The sequence below is a fragment of the Pleurodeles waltl genome, chromosome 9 (assembly GCF_031143425.1).
Source record: "Pleurodeles waltl isolate 20211129_DDA chromosome 9, aPleWal1.hap1.20221129, whole genome shotgun sequence".
Classification (NCBI taxonomy): Eukaryota; Metazoa; Chordata; class Amphibia; order Caudata; family Salamandridae; genus Pleurodeles; species Pleurodeles waltl.
In genome coordinates this window covers 1006344824-1006363940 of record NC_090448.1, presented here as the reverse complement: position 1 = coordinate 1006363940, position 19117 = coordinate 1006344824, and the positions used below count along the sequence as shown (strand labels likewise).

At 44.0% G+C, this 19117-nt stretch overlaps 1 protein-coding gene across 1 annotated transcript in view; it reads left to right on the top strand.

Moving 5' to 3' along the window:
* Positions 1 to 19117, top strand: part of LOC138260273 (neuroglobin-1-like) — a 100973-nt gene that overhangs the window by 32856 nt on the left and 49000 nt on the right. The gene's annotated exons all lie outside the window — the stretch shown is intronic.

Here is a 19117-nt window from a genome sequence, read left to right as displayed (position 1 = left end):
AGGGGCGCATGGAGCTGTGAGCATTTAGGTTATGCCAACAGCAGCACCCTTCTCATCTTCCTACGGTCTTGTGCATGGCCGTCCGTTTCTGTCTGATTTGCCAGTTTAAAGTGGTTTTAGTCCTTCATTATCCTACCACAGGCAATGTTTTTAACACACCTTTAGCCCCCTCCCTTGCCCTCCGTTCACCTTCTGATCCCTGCTGACGCAGCAACAAAACCATCATCTATGTGAAACCATCTGTGATTTAGGTGAGCTGGGGGAGGTCCTGGGATGTTTGTGTTCAGGGGCCAGTCACTGCTCATCCAGCTACTGGCCAATGAGCAAAAAAGGGACCCCCTCTGCAGCCTTATTTAATTCACTGCCATCAGAAAGGGCACCAAATTTCTCTCTGCTCTCTCCCAGGGCGCTATCTTAGCAAAGGCGGACTATGAAGAATTCTATGTCAGGACCGGAGGCTCTGATTATGCTTCTCTTTCTATGCTTTAATAAATTTCAGCAGCCAATAAGAAATACTTTTTTATAAGAACTACAAATCCCATGAACCCACCATAACACATGAACAACCATAGAGACCAGCACCTATAAAACCTTCATGAATAAACGTCTCTTCCTCTTTCTTTGCTGCTCCGCAGTTAAGTCATTTTGCCTTAGCGCGATCCTATATATTCGTTATTGCTAGTGGTCTTTTTTTATAATTGCGTGCTGCTGATGCACCGCTTATTTCTCTTACTGGGTAGACGCTTTGGATGCGGCTTGCCGCCCGCGTCTGTAGTGGAGCAGGAGTTTCGTTTATGGGAGCAAGGACCGCATGGCCTCGCCGTGCAGTCCTCTTTTTATATCTATAATGGCAGGGCGCGCTTTGGAGTGCACGCGAGCTGGCGAGCAGTTTCCTCTTTATTGAGGGTTTGCCGACTCTCGTGTTCCGAATATTTCCAGCGCAATCGGACACAAGTGTGCATCTGTGCCTACCTACCTCCCTGAAGGCACTTGCACGATACAAGGCCGAAACCCCCCCCTTGCTCCCACTGAACGCCCTGGCAGACTGACCTGTCAGGGTTGTAAAATTATTAGAGGCTTTGCCTGGAGCTTCTTTCAGGTGCTCCCTCCACAGTCTGTCAGCTTTGCTCATCTGATTTGGGGTTCTATATTATAATCTCCCCTTTTATCCTCCCCCTTTTCACAGTAGTGATCATCATTTTACTCTGGGGCAGATTGAGTAACCCTTTGCCAACCATGTATGAAGAGCATCAGGAGGGGGATGAGAACTATTATTTTGAAGAAATGCACACTAGTTCATTTGAACAAGATCTTATGCAGGAGTGCACCAGACCATTCATGATGCCTTAGCTAAGGCTATAACCCCAATAAAGCATCACCTTTACGGGTTTGCTCAGTAACAAGGCTGGCTTCCCCCCGCCGGGGGCATGATTGAAGGGTCTACAACACTGCCCTCTAAAGAAATTCACTCTGAAGCCTTCAAGAAACTAGCAGCTTCCTTGGCTAATGAGCACCCCTGCAGTATGTCTTCAGAACCCTGTGCAGATGGTTTAACAGAGGATTCCGATGCTTCCTCCTCTCGAAGTTCATCCAAAGGCGACTTGCAACCACCACGCAAATGCAAGGCGAAAACCCATCATACCTCTGCCAATAAACAGGCAAAGCTTTTGACATTTGAATTGGGAGAAATTATCCATCCCAGATCTACGGCTTGGATACCTCCCCCTCAAGTAACAGACTATGTGAAAGATCACATTAGACAAGAGTTCGATAAGGAGATGCGTGCCCGTTTACACTCGGAATGCCCCAGACCGGATCTCCCTGACAAGGTAGCAGAGACTAAGAAAGTAGATCCATCCATGGTAACTTATCTGAAGAAGTATACAAAAGACCCTAAGAAGGGAATTAATAGAGCTTGGAAATCCTGTCAGAATAAGCTCTTAGACTTGTCAGGCTCCTTGACAAAGATCCTGAAACTGGCTTACCAAGTGAAAGAATCTAACACTACAGCAGATACGGAAACCCTTATTTGCTGGTCACAGCGTGCAAATTGCCTGTTGGGCAATACCAACTGCGATATTTCAAATGAACGTCGCCGTTCTATCCTGATGAAACTAGACCCTAAATTAGCAGATCTTGCATCCTCAGAAGTGGGCCCTGTGGCTCAGGGCCTTTAATTTGGAGCCCTGTTTCTTAAAGAGCTGTCTAAATTCGTTGCCACTTTCTCCATCTTGGATAAATTTCAGGGCTCGTTCAAGAGAGCCCTTTGCCCTCTTTTTTTCTGGGCCGGACGCTTCAGGGGGGGACCGTTCGGCCGCGGTTATCAGAATTCAACTGGAGACAGCTTCCAAAGCCACAGGGGTAGAGGTGGCTTCAAGACGGTCCTTCAGAGGCCACTTTCGTAGAGGAAGGTTCAGGGGTACAGCTGCCACCATCCAGGATTCCTCTCTTGCAAGTGAGAATTATTCAGTGGGAAGAGGTTTCTTTAGGGAGTCGCACTCAACTTTTCTTCCACAATTGGCAAAAACTGTCAAATGATCCTTGGGTATTAGAGTCCATTCTGGGTTTCAAGATAGAATTCTTTCAGTCTCGCCATCAATCAGCTCCCCCAGCGTGCTGTATTTTTCTCAATCAGATCGGATTTTCATTCAAAAAGAAATTCTTGCTTCTTCTATCTAAGAATGTAATAGAGGAAACAGATCTACATCTCTGAGGGTTTTTGAGCCCCATCTTTCTGGTACACAAAAAAGGAGGCGGCTCAAGACTGGTTCTCAATTTGAAAGAATTCAACCAGTGGATTCTTTACCGGCATTTCAAATGGAGGGGGATCCATTTACTTTGGGACAACCTTTGGATAGGAGATTGGATGGTTCGTCTAGATCTGAAGGACGTATACCTGTCCATTCCTATTTTTCCTCCCCACAGGTGCTTCCTCCATTTTCGGTGGGAAGGAAAGATTTACAAATTCAAGGTTATTCCCTTCGGTCTTTCGTCTGCTCCATGGTGTTTCACGAAGCTGATGAGACTGGATGTGGAATGTCTGAGAGCCAGAGGTGTTAGTCTGAACATTTATTTGGACGACATAATAATTATGTCCCAGTCTCCCCAAACGATTCACCTGGAATGGGCGATCTCTCTCCTTCAGGAGTTAGGTTTTATTATCAATGTCCAAAAATTCATTCTAACCCCTTCACAATCTATAGAATTTCTAGGTTGTTTGGCTCAATTGATTCTTCCCCAAGTGAAGGTGAGGAACAATAAGAGAGAATCGATACTATGTATCCTTGAGGTCCCTGGCTATTCTGGTGGGACTGCTAGCCTCTTCTATTCAGGCGATTTTTCCGGGCCCCCTGCACTACAGTTCTTTTCAACGTCTGAAGATCATGCACCTGAACAAAGGCTTGTCTTATTCCCAATCAGTTCCCCTATCAGAAGAGGCGAGAATCGAAATCTCTTGGTGGTTTTACTCACATGGAAGCATGGAAAGGCAGAGCCATCTTCCCCTGTTCCCCGGACCTCGTCATAGAGGCGGATACCAGCCTATGGGGTTGGGGTGCTCCTTGCAGCCAAATACCCACTGGGGGTCGCTGGTCCCAGGAGGAACTTTCACTGCATATCAATTGCCTGGAGCTCTTAGTGGGTCCCTTTGCAATTCGCAGCTTCACAGCGGGCAAAGCAAAATGTTGCATTCTACTCCAGATGGACAACGTTTCAGCGGTTCGGTATGTGAACAAATTGGGAGGAACACGTTCACATTTACTGACGGAGATTGCCAAAGAAATTTGGCATTATTGTCTCCAGAACCACATTTCGGTGACAGCAGAGTACCTTCCAGGTCTACGGAATGTGATAGCAGACTGGCACTCCCGCCATTTGAGGGATGCCAGCAATTGGAGATTGCACCCTCGAATTTTCAGAGCCGTCATGCGGAAGTGGGGTCCGCGCACTATCGATCCTTTCGCTTCACGCCTGAACACTCAACTCCCGACGTACTTCAGTTGGCGTCCGGATCCGAGAGCAAGAGCGACAGATCCTTTCCTCCAGAATTGGACATCATTCCTCTCCAATGCATTTCCTCCATTTGTAATGATTCCCAGGGTCCCAGCACATCTTCAGAAGCAAGAGGCAGAAATGGTGTTGCTCTCCCCATATTGGAGAGAACAACCAATTCCCCATCATTATGGAGCTGGCCTGTGCTACAATGCTTGTAAGATTATTAAGTAATTACTGCTGCATTTCGTTCCAATATGTTAGGCCAACTGCTTATTTCGCTTCATAAACCATTTCGACCAGTTTTGTCTGTAACTCTAGCTAGATGGGTGAAAGGGATCTTGTCAGAAACTGGCATTGATGTTTAAAAATTTGGCTCACATTCTGTGAGAGGTTCTATGGCATCAAAATCTTTTGCCCTTGGATCTCGTTTAGAAGACATATTGAGCGCAGCAGATTGGTCTTCTGATTCCACGTTTAAAAGGTTCTATTATAAACCTATTTTGGATGTGTCATCAGTAGTAATGGCAAGACTTTAACTTAGCATAATCAGAGCCCCGGTCCTGACATAGAATGAAACATTTTCTAGCTGTCGCATTTAGAATTTTCAGTTCTATTAAGGACACGGAGGCAAGTATTATTCCACCCATTGTTTGAATTTTCATCATTAGGTCTTTCATGATTCCATGTATATATTTGCATATTGATTGTGGTTCTTCCATTTTTTTCCCACCCTGATATTAACATTGTATTATATATAAATATTTTTATTTTTTTTAAAGTGTGATTTAACTCTGTATGTTTTTACATAAGACAGTGTTTATGGCTATATTTTTTCTTCTTTCTTGCTTTAGGTCAGGAGGACAAATGATTGAATTTTCATTGACTGGATCCCTTCTTGGGATTTCTTCCTCTTCCAGTTTGTTGATGAGATGTTCTTCGCCCTGGTTCGGAAGTTTTGTTGTTTATCTGGACTTGAGGTTTATTTTGTGTGACACTTACGGCATCAGTGCATTAACTGTGTCTATGTGGAAAGAAAGAGGAAGAGACGTTTATTCATGAAGGTTTTATAGGGCTGGTCTTTATGGTTGTTCATGTGTTATGGTGGGTTCATGGGATTTGTAGTTCTTATAAAAGTGTCTTTCTTATTGGCTCCTGAAATTGAATAAAGCATAGAAAAAGAAGCATAATCCTCGCCTCCATGTCCTTTAATAAAATTAAAAGTTCTGAATGCGATAGCAAGAACATTTTTCAGTGTGTGGGGCTGGGAGTTTGGGAGGGGGATAAGCACACAAAAGAGAGCTTGCAACATGAGGGAGACACCAACAGAAAGGAAGGGGGCTGGTGGGGTTGAGGAGGAGGTCTGTTTAGTGGGGTGAAAAGAACACAGGGAAGATACAGAGCTGGAATGCACACACAGTCTCATGGACTGCTTAAGCAAAAAGAAAAAAATAGTTCCCTGAAAGTGAGTTGTGAAAGGATAATAGCCAGCCAATCAAAGCAATGATAAAAATGGCTATGTTTCAAAAGAGCCACAAAGCACAAGAAAGGCGGAAAAGGGAAAGCCAGCAAATGAGAGAGACAATAAAGCCTGACAATCGTAAGCAGTGGGAGGGTGTAAGCCATCAATACGTGTTTTACAGCTTCAACATAAACCTTTGTAAAGCAATTGGTGTCGCATTTGCTCGAGCTAGAGCTATCAGCATTGTAAACTAGAGAAACCATGCTGAAAACATGGTGCCTCATATGTTTTTAGTTGTTGGCCTGTGCACTCGAAGAGGGCTAAACACCGGAAAAGGCATGAAGTATTAATGCCTTTCAGAAATAAAATCAAGCAAATTTTAAAGGCAAAGCTCCCGAACAATGAAAATGACGGCCGTGACATGGGCATGGTTAAAAGCCCACAGAGAGATTACAACAGGGGCCAGAGCACTTGCGCAGTCGACCCTAAAAAAGGAAAGTGTACCGCCACTGAAAATGAATGTGATGTCTGGCTTAATTTTAGGAAAAGGTATCTTCAACCTAGGCATGTTAGAAATGTAGTTTAACGGGATGCCCCAGGTTTTGAGGGGCCTCTCTTGGGCCATTATCCTTAAAGCAACACTTCATTTGGAAGCCATGTTTTCTACCAAACATCAAAACACAGGTATTTGGCGCCACCGTGTGGTGGTGTGGTGGAGCAATAGTTTCTTTAAAGAGGAATATGTCAGGACTTTCTGTTTTTTTGGTATTTAGAAATACTTTTGGGGCAAAGATAGCCAACTGCATTCTTACCACGTGTAAAAATCGGATGTCTGCACATCTAAACAATACCAACAGCGTATGAATAGATATACGTAGATGTTAAAGATGCAGACCGAGAATTACAGGTAAGAAAAATATTAGTGATTTACACCAGTCAATTCAGAATTAAGAAAATATAAGTATCTGTTTCTAAAGTAGTGTCCTTTAGAGGACACTCATGGTTTTTCCAATGTGTTATTGAAATAGCACTGGTCAAATGAATACTTCACTTTCAGACTAATATTTAGATCACCATATTGTAGCACAAAGGGAAGCAAATATGTCCCTCTTTTACTTAGGAAAAATTGATATTTTCCTAGCCTTGGTGTGTGAAAGGCTAGATTTTATTAAAGACACAGAAGCGAGTATTATGCATTATTTTCTTACTTTAATAAACTATAGCAGCCAAGAAAAAACTACAAACCCCAGAAACCCTGGGAAAAAACTACCACATTACATCACAAAGGGAACAACCAATCGAGTATGGACACAACTATCTTGACTGAGAGCAACAAGCCCTCTTTTCTTGCGGGAGTCAGTCACAAGAAGATTCAGAGAGCCAAATAAGAACTAAATACAAAGTCAATAAGGCGGATAAGAAATCTTTAAAGGAGTCCATCAGAAACGAAGAAGTAGAAATTGGCCTCCAGGGCCAAAGTAGGGGCCGACACAGGCTTATGGGGTTTCTGAAAGGAAATAAGTAATTGGGAAGAGGAGATACTTCTGAGATCTGCAGTTTGAGAAACAAATGTCTTTAAACAATTACCAACACACAATTTAGGTTGAGAGGGGAAAAAGGGTAATGCACAAATGATAAATCAGTCTTATTACGCCTATTGATTTTTAAATAAACACCTAAAGAGGAATATCGAAAAGAGGAAACATTCAGAGCTTTAACATCAGACACTCTCCTTATAGACACCAAACACAAAAGCATTGTCAATTTGGCAAACAAATGTTTGAGGGATAAGTCAGCATTATCCGGCCATGCAATAAAAAGGCAAAGTACAGCATTAACATCCCACATAACATTATATTTAGGAGCCGGAGGCTTAGCAAAACTTAGGGCCATATTTATACTTTTTGACGCAAAACTGCGCTAACGCAGTTTTGCAAAAAAAAATTGGCACCGGCTAACGCCATTCTGAAGCGCCATGCGGGCGCCGTATTTATTCAATGACGTTAGCCGGCATTAGCCGCCTGCGCTGCCTGGTGTGTGTGAAAAAAAATGACGTACACCAGGCAGCGCCGGCATAGGGGAATATGGAGCTTGGGCGCCAAAAAATGGGGCAAGTCAGGCTGAGGCAAATTTTTCGCCTCAACCCGATTTGCGCCATTTTTTTCGACTCCCAACCCCCATTGAAATGACTCCTGTCTTAGCAAAGACAGGAGTCATGCCCCCTTGCCCAATGGCCATGCCCAGGGGACTTCTGTCCCCTGGGCATGGTCATTGGGCATAGTGGCATGTAGGGGGGCACAAATCAGGCCCCCCTATGCCACAAATTTTTTTTAAAAAAAATACTTACCTGAACTTACCTTAAGTTCCCTGGGATGGGTCCCTCCATCCTTGGGTGTCCTCCTGGGGTGGGCAAGGGTGGCAGGGGGTGTCCCTGGGGGCATGGGAGGGCACCTCTGGGCTCCTTCCGAGCCCACAGGTCCCATAACGCCTGCCTTGTCCAGGCGCTAAAAAACGGCGCAAAAGCGGCTGGACGTCATTTTTTTTGACCCACCCACTCCCGGGCGTGAATTTTGCCCGGGAGTGTAAATACGGCGCACATGCCTCGGAGTCACTTTTTTAGACGGGAACGCCTACCTTGCATATCATTAACGCAAAGTAGGTGTCCACGCTAAAAAATGACGCAAACTCCATGGACTTTGGCGCTAGACGCGTCTAACGCCAAAGTATAAATATGGAGTTAGTTTTGCGTCGGAATTGCGTAAAAAAAAACGACGCAATTCCGGCGCAAACAGAGTATAAATATGCCCCTTACTCCCTTTAAAAGGCGACCAACCAACGGGTGTTCGCCAATAGGTCTTCTGTCCACTCTGACATGTTCCGAAGAGATCGCAGATCTGTACGAATTAATGGTACAATAAGCCCTACGCTGAGAAGCCAAGGAAGCAAGAAAATTTACCACCAATGTTACATCTGATGAAATGGGATCTGAATCCCTGTCCAAACACCAGCTACACCAGGCCAACCAGGCTGACATGTAGACATTTGTCGTGCCCGGAGCCCAGGACTGTTGGATAAAATGGACAGCCTCCTCTGATATTCCCGGAGTTCTCCAGGAAGCCCCAAAACTCTCCAAGATATGAGATGCAAGGAGTTCTCTAAACCGAGGCTGTGATAAAGCACCAAGGGTTTAAGAGCAGATCAGGAAAAGGAGGAATCAATACTGGGAAATCCGAAGCTAGCTCCAATAGGGTAGGACACCAAGGCCGGGGCTGCCAAAAAGGAGTGACCAGGACCAAGGATAACTGTTGTCTGCGAACCTGAGCTAGAACCCGGGCAATGAGCAGAAACGGAGGAAATGCATAGAGAAGGAAACTAGGCCATGACTGAAGGAAAGCGACCATGGCAATCACTAGAGGATCCGGCCTCCTCCTGAAGGAGGAAGGAAGGTGGGTGTTGATGCGAGAAGCAAAAAGGTCTATTGACATGACGCCAAAGATGGAAGAAAGATGAATAAAAACAGAAGGATGAAGACGCCAATTGCTTGAGTCGTAAATATGCCTGGAAAACCAGTCAGCCACCACATTCAGTTTGCCCGGGAGATATGCTGCCCTGACCGAGATGTTCCTCTGGAGACAGAATTTCCACAGGCTTCTGACTAATAAAGCCAGAGGTTTGGCTCTTGTACCGCCCAACCGGTTTATGTACCTGACTGCAGACAGGTTGTCCATCCTCAGGAGAACTGTGCACTTTACCCTGTCTTTTATAAAGGACTGGATGGCAAAGGAACCTGCAAGCATCTCTAAACAATTGATGTGCAGTGTTGACTCCTGAATGGACCATCAACTTCCAGTTGAGAGTTGACCACATCTTGCGCCCCAACCTGTCAGACTTGCATCTGACTCTTAGACAAGATCTGGGGCAGCAGAGAAAATCGTTCTCCCGTTCCAAGCATCTAAGTGACTGAGCCACCAAAGACGTTCTTCTCTGGATTCGGAATCCAGAACGACTGGGTCTGAGTCAGCTAGACCCTTGCGAAGGTGACAGATTTTTAGTCTTTGTCGAGCTCTGTAATGAAGAGGCCCTGGAAAAATGGCCTGAATGGAGGAAGAAAGAAGGCCCATCAAGCGAGCTATCGATCTGAGGGAAGAGAGAGGGATGGATAAAGCATGGCATATTTCCTTCTTTATCAAATCCACCTTCTGTTGAGGTAGTTGAAGAATCAAATTGACTGTGTTTCCTATGACCCCAGGAATTCGAGTCACTCTGCAGGTACAAGGATCGACTTTTGAGAGTTTATGAGAAAACCCAGACTTAACAAAAGGTTCTGACAAAGATCCAGATGAGTCAAGAGGCAAGATCTGTCTTGAGCCATAATAAGAAAATCGTCCAGACAAGCTATGAGTCTGACCCCCTGACCTCTGATGAAGGCTATTACAGGCTTGAGAATCTTGGTAAAGCACCAAGGGGCTGAGGAAAGACCGAAAGGGAGCGTTTTGAACTGGAAAAAAGAATCTTCCCATTGGAACTGAAGAAACTTCCTGTAAGAGGGATGAATGGGACCGTGAGGTAGGCGCCCTGAAGGACTAGACTGACCAACCAATCACCCTGAAGCAGCAGATCTCTGAGATGAAGGATAGTCCCCATCTTGAAATGGTGGTATACCACAAAATTGTTGAAGAGTTTTAGATTTATGACTGGTCGATGTTTGTTGTTCTTTTTCCGGACGAGAAAGATAGTACTGAGGAAACCTGAATGGTCAAAAGAGACCCTTTCTATTGCGTGCTTCACTAATAAAGCTTGTACCTCCTCCTGAACCAGAAGGAACTGATCCTGCGAAAAATGAAGAGGTTGGGGAAGATGAGTCTGAAAAGGTCGCTGATATAACTCTATGCAATAGCCCTCGATGGTTTGAATAACCCAAGGATCCGAAGTGAGAGATAACCAAGCATTTAAACTATTTGCTACTCTGCCTCCTATGGGATGAATGCCAGAACTGAAAGTTCTTACCTGCGAGCTTATCTCCCTTGGATTTAAATCCCCTGTTGCAGGCTTCACAGAAACGTCAGGAATAGAACTGGGGTTTGTAACCTTGGTAGAAATCCTGTTGGGAGCCTTGATTGAAGGAGCCTCTGTTGAGGGATTGCCCTCTTGATGTATACCGGCTGGCAAATCAACCCCTTCCTTTGCCGGCCCTGCCAAAAACCCGTTGGGAAAAATTATTTTCATAGAAGATTGAGCCTTGTCAATAAAAGTGAAGGTAGACACGTATCTACTCATTTCCTTAATAAAAGAGTCTCTGAAAAGAAGACCTTCAGCTTTAGGACCTTCTTCTTTGGATGCCAAAGAACTCAGTTTCAAGTCAATCTTTAACAGAAGACTTTTGCGTCGTTCTTGGGAAATATAGGCATTAGCGTTACCCAGCACGCAGATTGCTCTCTGCGCCCAATTTGAAAGAAGCTCAGGGTCTACTTGGCTCCCCTCTATCCTTACCTCTTTGGCTAAATCCAAAATCCTAGTTAAAGGACCAACTAGGTCCAGAAGTCTGTCCTGGCAATTAGACCAGGATCTATTGACACCTTTCTTGTGATCCTTCCCAAACTTAGTGAAGAATAGCAACATGTTGGGATCGATAGTGGGGTATCAGCCACCTTGGAAGGGAAGGTCAAGGGAACTCTGATTTAAAATTGTTTCTAGGGGATTTATCCAAAGCATGTCTCAAATAGAATGAATCACAGTCAGAGACATGGTCAGAAGGGAACCAGTCAGAAGAATTAGGGCAGTGAATCAACGTAGGGTCGAACATGGGTTCCCCAAAATGGTCAACAAGATCATCAGACAATGAAAGAGATGAAATTGCACTGGGAGAAATTTTACGCCTTTTCTCCAAAGGCCAGTGATTAGAGATATCATCACTGATGTGCGAACGAGATGCAACATCGCCTAGAATATCACCCCCATCACTGTCCGTATCTCTCAGGTTAAGGATATTAAGGGGGAAGAAGTGAGCCCTGAAGGATCCGCCTCTTGGGTGGGAGGCCCAAATTTAATAGAAACACCTTTGGAAAGTACATAGGAGGGTGCCGCACGTTTCATTTCCTTTTTAGAAGAGACATCGTCAGAGGCCTGTAGCATTTTTGATAAAGAGGCTTCTAAATTCTTGTCAAGCATAGACACTGAAACTGCATGTTGAACAGAGTGTTTGATAAAGGATTTTAAATTATCATTCAAAGACTGAGCCTGTTCATCCCCAGTCATATTAAAAATAACAAGAGAAAATAGTTTTAACCCAAAATTAATTAAAATCACGAAAAAACTGGACTAAAAACAAAGGAATAACCAAAACTAAAGTTTCCCAAAAGAAAAACCGAACAGGCAAGGGTTAACTGAGGAGGGAAATCCTAAGGGCTGGAGAGGGCGTGCTCGGAGGCGGAACAACCGAATAGAGGCAACCGGCTGGGAACACCCCCAGTGCTTGAGGGAATACGCGGCAATGAAGGGCGCCTGAAACGACCCTTTGCTTGGGGGAAACAAATAAATAAATAAATAAACAAGCCGGAGGCCCAGCACCAGGAACGCATGAGTGGTTGAACAGCACACCACACCGGGACCCGAACGAGGTGGAGTGCCTCAGAAAGGAAAAACAAGTGTTACGAACGTTCGGAAAGGAGAATAAAGAGCGCAAGGCTCGCAAACGGTAAGGAAACATGTATCAACAATCATAAGCATGTAAATATATCACCACAATGACAGAAAATACATTATAAATAAGAAATGGCGAGCAGAGTACTTATCTTGACTGCGAGCAGCAAGAAAAGAGGCCCTGTTGCTTTTAGTCAAGATAGTTGTGCCCATATTCGACGTGCCATTGGTTGTTCCCTGTGTGATGTAATGTGGTAGTTTTTTCCCAGGGTTTCTGGGTTTGTAGGTTTTTCTTGGCTGCCATATTTTATTAAAGTAAAAAAAGAACGCATAATATGAGCTTCCGGTCTTGTAATAAAATTAGTGTTTGAATGTTAGAATGCCAAAAAACACAATAAGGGCTTATTTCTGAGGATGCAAAGATTTACCATCTAAAGTGTGAAACTATGCCACCGCCACTTGTTTCCTTATCTGTGCACAGCTATCAACTATGTTCAATCACCCATTTAAAATCCTCCTATAACTTAGTCTTCCTATGACTGAAAATATGTATTCTACAGGGCTGCTTGTAGGATTTGTGGGGCCCTGGGCAGAAAGGAAACATGTGAGGCCCCCTATATTTTGCATTTCATATGTGACTACCTAAGAAGTTACACTCCCCCTCATCCCCTCCATATCCATGACAAAGATGGCCCCCCCACCCTTCCAGTCTCCCTGGGAAACGACTGTTGCCTCCTATGGCCAGTCCGGCCTTGCACCTCTTTCTTAGTCTTTAAAGGGCTGAATGAGTTGCATAGCCTTTGAAAGGGTTAAAGGAGGGGGGCACTGACTAAGTGACAATCTACTTCCTGCAGTGCTTTTCAAACGACCTGATTGCTTCACATAACTTCACAGTGTATCTTGCCTACCTGGGCCAGGGGATGAGGCCGTCTCCCTGGGCCTCACAGCACTACACTATAGCTGGGAGGCCCAAGGGAGGGCCTCCTCCTCTTTCCCAGCAAGGAGACAAGCCTTGTTGCTAATTAACTGAGAGAAGAACAAAAGGAGCAGTGCGTAAGACTAATTGTAAGGCACTGATGTGAGGCAGCATGTTGATAGGGTGGGAGGGGTCCCTGGGCAGCTGTCCATGCCTAGCCCTGGTACCGATATTCTACCTTTAGGGGCAAATTTATGTAGGGGTTGCGTCGCTTTTGTACCACGCCATGAGGGACAAGCGTGATGCAACCCTTAAGTGCAACTTATCAAGCCATGTAAGGACACCTTGCTTGGCCCTGAGTGGCTTGACAAATCCAGATTAACGCAGCGCAAATCACTGCATTGGGTTACTCTGTCCCAGGGAGGCGTTGCATAGGTGGTGCGTGGGTGCTCCCACACAACACCCCTGCATTTTCGCAGATTTACCATAAGTGGTAGACCCGAGAATGCACCAAAACTGCTATACCTCCCACAGGGGAGAGGCAACAGTGAGAAATATGTTTATTTCTCCTCTTTTGTCAGTCTTTCTATGTGTGCTGCATTATGCAGCACACTTAGAAAGAAGAAAATGCTTCAGAGTATTGTTTTTGTGCAGTTAGGTGCCATTTCCTGCCAAAAACAACTCTGCTTACAATGCAGGCACCCTTGCACCATGGTGCAAGAGTGCCTGCATTGGCATTTAGCAGAATATTGTTCACCAGCACTGGGAAAAGGCAGGAATGTGCAGCATTATTTTACATTTGGCGCATTCCTGCCCTTTCCCTGACTTGCTGCACTGTGCTTGAGGGGCACTTTTTGATAAATGCGCCCCTTAATCTATTGAGATCATCGAGGTACCCAGAAACATTTCTACTTTAGAACTAAAATACTTTTTATCTTCTCAGCTGTTTACAATGGTGGAAGTGCACACTTGTTTTCACGGCTGACTGCTGCCACAACTCTACGTCCAGCCCTTGAGGCTTTGGCGCTGTATTGGGATTTCTCGGCCTAGCTGTCGTCGTGTTGCATTCTGCCCTATTTTCAGTTCACTACATCATCGAGGAGCAGGGTCTAGAACTTCAAAGGCTGCACATTAATTACATCTGTTCACCTGTTCGCGACGGAGAAAGCCACTGCTCCTCTTGCCTTCAGCTGATTGCTATTGGACCCGGCATTCAACTTGGAGGGCTCCTCATGCCAATCTAGAGCTGCTGGCCACAGGGATCATTGTGTCCCCATCTGATATCCATCAGTTTTCAGGCAACTATAAAATGTCAAGATAATACTGGTGATTCATGTTTCTGCTGTAGAGAGATTAGAGTTTTGTCTAGTGGCAGTTTTGACTCATCTAAGGCACAACAGAGGGTTAATATGCCTGCTGCAAGAACATGTACCATGCAGATCACAAAACAGTATGTTTTTTCCTAGTCTTTCAGTATTCTAATGTTGCTAAAAAAATTGTTTGGGTAGAAATACATTCTTATTAGTACAGTGAGCCCTAACCACTGTATTATATCCTGAATCCTGGGTTTGTGCTTCTTCAGACCAGGCAGTCTTGAAAAATGCCTACTAGTCTCGGTGACATGTGAATCCAACACCTTGTGTTATGGAATATTTCCTATACACTAATTTACACATATGATATTTGGTGCGCCAACACCTACATAGATATGAGAGGTGCTATAAATCAAATGAAATACATATGAGTGAGGGGCTATGGCAAAATGTCAGGCTTTTACAATTAAATTTATAACAACAATTCTGCCTTTACAATGAAAGCCTTTACCACAGAAATGTAAGTAAGTATAAACCTATATATATATATATATATATATATATATATATATATATATATATATATATATATATCCAAGATACTAAGTCTCTGTATTACAAGGGCCCATGACCCTACAGGGCGGCATCAGCTAATTGAAGGAACGGAGGATCCAAACATCAAACATCCAAAAGACAGAGCTACATTAATATCCTGTCACGTTTCGGCTCTAACGGCAGCCTTTCTCACAGCAGCATTTGCAAGGTAAAGTAACCACATGCTTTTAAAGGCATGCATTCAATGTTACAATGATCTTGGTGAAAATACATTTACCTCCTTATTTTTTACTTGCCCCTTGGACCGGGCCTACCCAAGAGGCTCTAGAAAAAAAAACATGGGAGCCTGCCCTTTTTTATTGTATTTTTTTGGCCCAAAATTCGCTATTTAACGGCAAAACCTTTTTTTTTTTAAAATGCTTTTATGCCCTGGCGGGGTCCCTCTGGAACTCCAGCACCAGAGCTAAGGAGTCAGGGTGCCCCTACCCTGGCACCTTTTATTTTTTTTTACTTTTATTTTATGGACTCGGAAGAAGCGGAGTCTCAAGATGAGATATACAAATTTTGATTTCCTTAAATTTCTCAAAAACTACTGGACACATTTACACCAATTTAAGCGAAAGCACAATCTGCGTACCAAAAGCTAGGTTTCTGCCAAATTTGGTGTAATTCTGTCCAGTGGTTCAGGCTTTAGTTGTGTTCAAAGGTCCTATGGGAATTAACATGGAAAAAGCAACTTTTTTGACCCCCCTCCGCTCGGCGGACCACCCTGAAACTCTCAATGCACAACATGAATCACCGGGCACTTTTTTTGGAAAATTTTGTTAAGATTTGTCAAACGGTGCCAAAGAAATAGGCAAGCTAAAAAAAATTAATTCATTAATTGGTGTAATATATGGAAATACTAGGACTACATATCCCAGAATGCCCCATTAAGCTATGGAATGGGAAAGACTATATATTGTGTGTAAATGGATCACTCTTTTACTGTGATCAAGACCTTGTTGGTTTAAACGCATTGGTTTTGTGTAAATCGATCATTGTTTAATGAATAAAAAAGAAATTCAAGGATTCCTGCGAGTGCTGTGCCTGACTTTTGTCAATTTGTGGAGAATTGTATACATGGTTTGGCCCATCCCTGACACGAGCACCGACTTGATGGAGCGCACCTTGAGGGGGCCATTTGGAAAAAATATATATATATATATATATGTGTGTGTGTGTATATATATATATGTATATATATATATGTATATGTTCTACAGTTAGTTATTGAAAGTAAGTAGAACTCGTGCCCTGCGGTAACTATAACTTGCCCCCCACCATGCACAGTTTTTTTATCAAAAATGTTACTTCAGATATCACAGTGATATTATCAATGATGTTTTCAAAAATGTCATGAGTGCCGTAAGTTGTGGGGTAATTAGCAGTGCATGGTGGGGGTGCGAGTTATAGTTATCTTAGGGTACGAGTTATACTTACTTGAGATAACTATAACTGTTGAATCTCTACGGTTTTGAATGTTTAAAATGTGAGCCTCACTATAACGTCCCTGTAACCTTTGTTTTTTTCCAGTGCATTTCTATGTTTATTTCAATTCTATTTCCTAACCATAACATCCCTGTAACCTTTGTTTTTTAAGTGAATTTCTATTTTTTTTTTTACGTATAGCAATTTTCCTTACTATATGTTACTCCACACACTGCTACGAACGGCCTTTGGCTGTGCGTCGCAGTGGTTGGACAAAGGGCCTGGCCTGTGGCAAGGCCCTGAGGCCAACCCCCTATGAGCACCCAACCTTGCACTGTGCATGGCCTTCGCCCGTGCGCAGCGGAGGTTGCCCGCAAGACTTGACCTGCAGCCGAACCCTGCAGTTGTGCATGGCGGGAGTTGGCCGTGGCCTCTCTGGGGGTGAGAATAAGTGTGAGAGGGTGTATCTGGGGGTGAGAGTGGCTGTGAGAGCGTCTGAATGGGAGGCAGAGTACGTACATCAGTGTTTAGTGGGTGCGTCAGTGTGTGCGTGGGCCTGTGAGTGGGCATGTGATAGTCTGAGGGGGTGCATGAGGGCCTGAATAGATCTGTGTGTGCATGAGTGTTAGAGTAGGTCTGTGAGTGGGTGTGTGTGTGTCTGAGTGCATCTGTGAGTGGGTGGGTGAGTCTCAGAGTGTGTCTGTGAGTGGCTGTGTCAGTGTCACAGTGGGTGTGTAAGGGTCTGAGTGGGTGCCTGAAGGCCTGAGAGGGCGCATACATTTCTGAGTAGTCCTGTGAGTGGGTGCATGAGGGTCTCAATGGGTATGTGAGATGGTGCATGAGTGTCTGGGTGGGTCTGTGAGTGGGTGCATGAGTTTTTGAGTGGGTCTGTGAGCGTCTAACTGGGGTTGTAAGTGGGTGTGTGAGTGACTGAGTGTGTCTGTGAGTGGATGTGACAGTGTGTGTGGGACAGTATGTGTTTAAATATATTTTTTTCTTTCATCAGCAGGGTTCGTAACTCCGTTGCTATGTTGCACAGGGGCTGCCCAGAGCACTGCAATAGAGTCGCGGATCCACGACCGTCAAAAACCTTTTAAAACTCATAATTCATCCCTCACAAACCCCAGACATTATCCCCATGGACTCAGAGTACCTCTACCCTGACCCCTTTTACACATTTCTCAAAGAAAATCGATCCCCCAGCACCGTTGCTGGTCAATAAAATGGCAGCCACAACTTTCTGAACAACTTGCACCCAGCCAATCACACTCCTCTGTGTGGCTTGTGGATTTGCGGCAGTCGGCGTCAGATGTGCGACGGATCCGCGTCCCTATATATACAAATTGTTTCCCCATTAATTACCAAAAAATCACTGAAAAGATTCACAGCAAAATACAAAAAGGTTGCTTTCTGGACCAAGCATACTTTACTGCCAAATTTGGCGTAATTCCGTCCAGTAGTTTCAGCGCAATTGCTGTTCAGAATCCCTATGGAAAAATTGAATGGGGAAAAAGTGTTTTGGGATCCCCCTTTTACTCCCCCCCCCCAATGAATCACCCCAAAACTTTCAAGACAGCAGCTGATGTGACTGGCAAATTTGTCTGGAAAGTTTTGTGAAGATTCATCAAGCGGCGCCAAAGATACAGCAAGTAAAAAAATGTTTTTTATATAGAAACTAGGTCCTAAATATAACTACCTAGTTGTAACTGCATGGCCTTCGCCATATATAATGGGCTTACTTTTACATGTAAAATACTTACTTTTTTGTGGAAAGGCTTCTGTTGTAAAGGTATATATTTATATTTCAACAATAGAAATACATATTTTTTATTTTTCTTTAGATGTGCATTCACTGAAAAAAACTGAGGTTACAGGGATGTTATAGTTAAGTTGACGTTTTACCCATTCAAACCATAGAACTTCAGCAATTATACTTTTTGTTATACTTATGTTAAGAAACTCTAACCTGTTGCCCAAAGTTACTTTCCGGCACAAGTTATAGTTTCTCCAGATAAGTATAACTATAATTATACCTGCTGCCAAACGTTTCAATAACTGGCGTAGCTGTTCCTCCATGAAAATCATAAATGATGTATCTGAGCCAAGTTTTGCATCACCCTTTTATAGAAGTGAGTAGTGGCGATATGGTGGTGTCAGAAAGATCCAGATTGTAGACAAGGTTTTTAACAGGCATTCTGAAATCGGGCTTGGCAGCAGCCAAGAAGCAGCTGAGGTTGGAATTGGGTGCTAATACCGGTTCTGAGAGACCTAAAGCTGGTCCTTTTCTGGCTAGAATCATGGATGTAAACGTACAAATTCGACTGATGGAATTAATGACTACCAATGGGTCACTTAAAATACCCAAGCTGCACCACATTAGGATAGTGTATTGCTATTTACCCAAAAGTGTATTGGTTTTATCCAAGGACAATGAAAAGGGATAATTAAGGGATACCAAACAAAAATATTGAGACCTAAAGTTGTGGGTGGCAGATGTGCTTTATAAAAAATCTCTGCTATGCCTTGCAAAGCCAGAATTCCTTGTTTCATGTAGTTAGGAGTGCATGGAATGAGGAATTTTTGTGCGTCCAACCAGACAATGCAAGCAAGTCAATGGTTATTATGAAGTTAATTACACTGTACGACCCCTGACCGTGCTCTTCAAAGCAACTTTCCCAGCACGGGAGCTTGTGTGTGATGTCTGCCTGATAGAGTGCCAGAAGGATTCTGCAGAGAGAGCTGGACTCAGTCTTTCCGGCTGGGGAAGTTGCT